Source organism: Mus pahari, chromosome 13, assembly GCF_900095145.1.
Source record: "Mus pahari chromosome 13, PAHARI_EIJ_v1.1, whole genome shotgun sequence".
Taxonomy (NCBI): Eukaryota; Metazoa; Chordata; class Mammalia; order Rodentia; family Muridae; genus Mus; species Mus pahari.
Genome location: NC_034602.1, coordinates 42,454,542 through 42,461,455, shown reverse-complemented (window position 1 = coordinate 42,461,455; position 6,914 = coordinate 42,454,542). Strand labels below are relative to the sequence as shown.

The 6,914-nt window shown below is 40.4% G+C and overlaps 1 long non-coding RNA gene across 1 annotated transcript in view; it reads right to left on the bottom strand.

Annotated features, from left to right (window-relative positions):
• The window catches only part of LOC115065226, a 44,700-nt gene extending 38,868 nt beyond the window's left edge, over positions 1-5,832 (bottom strand). Inside the window, exon 1 of the long non-coding RNA XR_003845020.1 lies at positions 5,680-5,832. This is a non-coding gene — a long non-coding RNA (uncharacterized LOC115065226). The remainder of the gene's footprint in view (positions 1-5,679) is intronic.
• Between the last annotated feature and the right edge of the window lie 1,082 nt (positions 5,833-6,914).

The window sequence follows — 6,914 nt, the reverse complement described above, 5'->3', positions numbered from 1 at the left end:
GCTAGAGAAAGTACCCAAGGAACTGAAGGGGGCTACAACCCTGTAGGTGGAACAACAATATGAACTAACCAGTACCCCCTGAGCTTGTGTCTCTAGCTACATATGTAGCAGAAGATGGCCTAATCGGCCATCACTGGGAAGAGAGGCCCCTTGGTCTAGCAAATTTTATATGTCCCAGCACAAGGGAAGGCCTGGGCCAAGTAGTGGGAGTGGGTGGGTAGAGGAGCAGGGTCAGGGGAGGGGGGTATAGGGAACTTTCAGGATAGTATTTGAAATGTAAATAAAGAAAATAATAAAAAAAAAGAAAGGAAGGAAGTAATAAAACATTTATGACATGTAAGGTAAAAATAAATAAATAAATAAATAAATAAATAAATAAATAAATAAATAAATAAAAGAAATGGACAATTTTCTAGAAAGATACCAGGTACCAAGGTTAACTAAGGATCCGATTAATGATCTGAACCGATCCATATACCCTAAAGAAGTAGAAACCGTCATTTATAATCTCCCAACCAAAAAAAGCCCAGGACCTGATGGGTTTAGTGTAGAGTTCTATCATACCTTCAAAGAAGACCTAATTCCAATACACCTCAAACTATTCCACAAAATAGAAAAAGAAGGTACTCTACCCAATTCGTTCTATGATGCCACAATTGCTCTGATACCTAAACCACACAAAGATCCAACAAAGAAAGGGAACTTCAGACTGTATGTATATCAATGCAAAAATATCAATAAAATTCTTGCAAACTGAATCCATGAACACATCAAAATTATCTTCCCTCATGATCAAGTAGGCTTCATCCCAGGGATGCAAGGATGGTTCAATATACAGAAATCCATCAGTGTAATCCACTATTTAAACAAACTGAAAGACAAAAACCACATGATCATCTCACTACATGCTGAGAAAATATTTGACAAAGTCCAACACCCATTCATGATAAAAGTCTTGGAAAGATCGGGAATTCAAGGCCCATACCTAAACCTAATAAAAGCAATATACAGCAAACCAGTAGCCAACATCAAAGTAAATGGAGAGAAACTCAAAGCAATCCCACTAAAATCAGGGACTAGACAAGGCTGTCAACTCTCTCCCCACCTATTCAATATAGTATTTGAAGTCCTAGCCAGAGCAATTAGACAACAAAAGGAGATCAAAAGAATACAATTTGGAAAGGAAGAAGTCAAAATATCACTATGTGCAGATGATATGATAGTATATATAAATGAAACCAAAAAGTCCACCCGAGAACTCCTAAACCTGATAACAACTTTAGTGCAGTAGCTGGATATAAATTTAACTCGAACAAATCCGTGGTCTTTCTCTACACAAAGGATAAACAGGCTGAGAAAGAAATTAGGGAAATAACACCCTTCAAAATAGTCACAAATAATATAAAATACCTTGGTGTGACTCTAACTAAGGAAGTGAAAGATCTGTATGATAAGAACTTCAAGTCCCTGAAGAAAGAAATCAATGATGGAAAGATCTCCCATGCTCATGGATTGGCAGTATTAATATAGTAAAAGTGGCTGTCATGCTAAAAGCAATCTACAGATTCAATGCAATTCCCATCAATATTCCAACTCAATTCTACACAGAGTTAGAAAGGGCAATTTGCAAATTCATCTGAAATAACAAAAGGATAGCAAAAACTATTCTCAACAATAAAAGAACCTCTGGTGGAATCACCATCCCTGACCTCAAGCTGTACTACAGAGCAATTGCGATTAAAAAAAAAAAAAAAAAAACTGTTGTCACTTGATCTTTGACAAAGGAGCTCAAACCATCCAGGGGAAAAAAGACAGCATTTTCAACAAATGATGCTGGCTCAACTGGCAGTTAGCATGTAGAAGAATGTGAATTGATACATTCTCATCTCCTTGTACAAAGCTAAAGTCTAAGTGGAAAAAAGAACTCCACATAAAACCAGAGACACTGAAACTTATAGAGGAGAAAGTGGAAAAGAGCCTTGAAGATATGGGCACAGGGGAAAAATTCCTGAACAAAACGTGCACATGGCTTGTACTGTAAGATCAAGAATCGACTAATGAGACCTCATACAATTGCAAAGCTTCTATAAGGCAAAGGACACTGTCAATAAGACAAAAAGGCAACCAACAGATTTACCAATCCTAAATCCAATAGGAGTCTAATATCCAATATATATTAAAAAAAAAAAAAAACTCTGGAAGATACACTCCAGAAAACCAAATAACTCTAGTAAAAATGGGGTACAGAGCTAAACAAAGAATTCTCAACTGAGGAACACCAAATGACTGAGAAGCACCTGAAAACATGTTCAACACCCTTAATTATCAGGGAAATGCAAATCAAAACAACCTTGAGATTCCACCTCACACCACTCTGAAGGGCTAAGATGAAAAACTCAGGGGACAGCAGATGCTTGCAAGGATGTGGAGAAAGAGAAACACTCCTCCATTGTTGGTGCGAATGCAAGCAGTTATAACCACTCTGGAAATTAGTTTGGTGGTCCCTCAGAAAATTGGACATAGTACTACTGGAAACTCCAGCAGTACCACTCCTGGGCATATACCCAGAAGATGCTCCAAAGTGTAATTAGGACACATGCTCCATTATGTTCCTAGCAGCCATATTTATAATAGCAAGAAGCTGGAAAGAACCCAGATGTCCCTCAACTGAGGAATGGATACAGAAAAAAAAATGTGGTACATTTACACAATGGAGTACTACACAGCTATTAAAAACAGTGAATTCATGAAATTCTTAGATAAATGAATAGATCTGGAGGATATCATCCTAAGTGATATAACCCAATCACAAAATAACACTCATGATATGCACTCACTGATAACTGGGTATTAGCCCAGAAGCTCTGAATACCCTAGATACGATTTGCAAAACACATCAAACTCAAGAAGAAGGAAGACCAAAATGTGGATACTTCATTCCTTCTTAGAAGAGGAAACAAAATACCCATGGAAGGAGTTACCGAGACAAAGTTCAGAGCAGAGACTGAAAGAATGACCATTGAGTGACTGCCCCACATGGGGATCCATCCCATAAACAACCATGAAACCCAGAAACTATTGTGGATGCCAACAAGAGCTTGCTGACAGGAGCCTGATAAAGCTGTCTCCTGAGAGGCTCTGCCAGTGCCTGCCAAATACAGAAGTGGATGCTCTAAGCCATCCATTGGACGGAGCACAGGGTCCCCAATGAAGGAGCTAGAGAAAATACCCAAGGAGCTGAAGGGGTTTGCAGTCCCATAGGAGGAACAACAATATGAATTAACCAGTACCCCCAGAGCTCCCTGGAACTAAATCACCTATCAAAGAAAACACATGGTGGCACACATGGCTCTAGATGCATATGTAGCAGAGGATGGCCTAGTCAGTCATCACTGGGAGGAGAGGTCTTTAGTCCTGTGAAGGGTCTATGCCCCAGTATAGGGGAATGCCAGAACCGGAAAGCGAGAGTGGGTAGGTTGAAGAGCAGGGGAATGGGGGGAGGGAATATGGAATTTTCAGAGGGGGAACTAGGAAAGGGGATAACATTTGAAATGTATATAAAATAAATATCTAATAAAAAAGACAAAAAAAAAAAAGAGTCTCAAATATAGTGTCCTTGGCATATCAAGTGGCCTCACTGTGGTTAAAATAGTAAAAATGTTTGAAAGAGAGCACAGAGGAGCTGGAGAAATGGGTTTAAGTTCACAGCTTCCACATCATTGCTCACAAACATCTGTAACTCCAATTCTGGGGAATCCAAATGCCCTCTTACTATCCCTGGGCACCAGGCATGCATGTGGTTCCTGTACACACCCCCATGCAGGAAAAACATTCATACACATAAGATAAAATAAAAAAAAAACCTAAAAATTTTAAGGCATAAAGAATCATCTAATTAATTTGACATTATGACTTCTGAAGCTCACACTGAAACCAAATGAGCTCATTCGAGTAATGACCAGGTAGCAATGCCAAGGTTTCAGTAGGTTTTCAAAACTAATAGGCTAACTAAGAAGACTTGAAATCAATAAAATTTCACCCAAAGCTCTTTCTTAATAAAGTGAATTGAAATCTATCTTAAATTAAATAACTACAACCTCAGGGTAATTTCTTTTTAAAATGGTTTTTATTTATTTTTTAAAAGTCACAGTAGAGTATAATATATTTTGCTTATATCCATCTTTTTCCCATGGCTCCATTATATTTCTCTTAAACTCATGTTCTCTTCTTCAGTACATAGCATATATATATATATATATATATATATATATATATATATATATATATATATATATACAGCTCCTAGGAGTCCAATAAGTATCAGTCATATGTATACATGGGCAACCTTTCAGGTAGCTTATCTTCTGAAGAAAACTGATTCTACATCTCTTCGAAGCTCTGACTCCATGTAGTGCTTCAACTAAGAGTGGATCTTGTGAGTCCTTGCCCATCCCTGCCAGAATTCTGATCAGTTTTGCCTTGGACTGGATTATGTGCAATAACCAAAAGTGTTGAGAGGTCTGTGGGTGTAACATCCCTGTCTAAGGAAACTAAACTAACAAAGATTCTGGCAATCTTAGAAGCCAGGCTGTCAGTCAATCAGAGGCTCTGAACTGTATGCCATGTTCAAGGAAGGCAACTGTTGATCTATGTCCATCCAGTGAATTTGCTCTGTCACTTCCTTCATCTGCTTATAATCGCTGTCTGCTCCAGCTGCTAGGTGGAGCTTTCTGAATATGTACTCTTCCAGGATATACTCTTTACTCACATAAACTCTGTTAAATTTCATTTGCTCAAATTCTGTTCCTTTCTTTTTAACAACAAGAAGAAAAGGGAAGAAAAATAGATCCATGGACAAAAATAATAGTGACTGTTAGGGGTTAGTTCCCAGCATTCACATGATGGCCCACAGGTGTCGGGAGCTCCAGTTCCAGAAGATCTTCAGGCAGAGGCACGCAAATGGTACCTAGACATGTCTGTAGGCAAAGCACCCACATACACAAAACATGAAGGTTTTTAGAAAGGGGGAGTAAATAATTTGCCAAATTCACCAAAGTAGGAAGAAGTAGGTCTGGGTCCTACATCTATAAAGTCTAGCTCCAGAGCCCATCATCATAACCACAATGCTCTATGCTTGTAGAAACTAGCCCTACTCGTTCTATTCTGAAGAAATGACATTTATTCCCTGAGCTGATGGGCCTCCCTTCCAAAAAGAAATAGAACAAAAATCATTTCCTTTGCCCTGAGAGCGGGACTCCCTTTCTGTAATCCGCCTGACCAGGTAGAAATTACCTAGAGGTGAAGACCATTCAGTGGAGATGTGGCACAGTATCCCTGCTGACCAAAGCATTCTCAGTGATCCTTTCAAAGGACCGTTACATCATAGCACTCGTCCTCCCATGGAAACGTCTTGCCTATGGCAGTCATAGCAAGAGCAGCTGAGGTTCCCGGTCTCCTTTGCAGGTCTGGAATCAAAAGCTGGGCACCAAAGCAGCTGCTTTGTCTCTGCAGGGATAAACCTGTCCTCTGTCACTTCCTAGAAAATGTCCCCCATTCAAATTCTTTAAACTTTAGGTAAAATGACCAGTTCCGGCGTCCTGTGTAGCTTCCCAGCCTTCCACATAACCCCTGGTGGGCAGCCAAGCCTGTATACAATCAGGAATTATTTAATTGACTGACCTGTTTCTGTTTATGTGGCAGTTCCTGTAAGTTCCGTGCAATGAGGAGGAATCACAGAAATCTGATCTCTGTGCCTTCTTTTAAAAGAGCAGCTCAAACTTGAGGTGTCAGCAGAGCCCCGCTGCTACAAGAGCCGTTAACTACGCAAGCCTTTCTGGCTCTTCTCAGTGTCCCCTGGTGGTGGACATTGAACCTTGGTGTTTCTTCACTTACAGCTACGTCACTCCAATTTAAATACTTGTCACGTGGTGTTCACGTGTGTCCCTTTCTGTGTCCAAACTTCCTTCTTCGTAGGAGGACACCTGGTATTTCCTGATCAGAGCCGTTCCCTAACCCCAGCAAAACTTAGCTAATTGCATCTTCAAATGGCTAGTGCTAGCTTCTGGGACAATCAGAGGACACATTTTAGTTGCTTAAGCCTCACAGCTTGCCATCATAGAAAGCTACAGCAAGAAACCTTTCACCTTTGTTTAACTCAGGGTTTCACCACGCACTTCTGTGGCCACTTACACATTTTCACTGTGGTGGCTGCTGTTACGAATCCTTCATTGCAAACCCAGAGAATCAACTAAGCAGGGCTCACAGAGGCTCACAGAGCCTGAAATGACAAAAAGGGAGCCTTCGTGACTCTGACCTAGGCCCACCGTATAAATATTATGGTTATGCAGCTTAGTCTCATGAGACTCCTGTCCTTTGACTCTTGCCTACTCTTGGGACACTTCTTCTCCTCCTAGGATGCTTTGTCCACCCTTAATATGAGGGGAGGTCTTAAGGCAACTTGATATGCCATGTTTGGCTGATATCCCTGGGAGACCCGCTCCTTTCTGAAGGAAATGGAGGAGGAGTGGACCTTGGGGGAAAAGGGATGGAACTGGGAGGAAAAGAAAGAGGGCGAACTTCTTCTGAGATTGAATGTAATACACACAATCAGAATCAACAAACAATGAAGAAGAAAAGATTTCTTCGTTGTGTCACAGGACAATGCATTTTAGAAAAGTAAATCCAAGTTTTCTGTTTTGCAGATAACAGATTATGTGTGGGGGTGGCCGGTGGAGCATATCATCACTTCATGTGTTCATCTGTAGAGGACAGAGACTGGAGCTAAGACATGAAGCTCACCTGTTCTTACCTAAATGTTCATTATTCCTCTCTTATGAACTACCCAGGAAATGGGTGACATGTTCAAGATAGCGCTAAGCTCTGGCTCACTTGGAATAGAGCAGAGCTCATTTCCC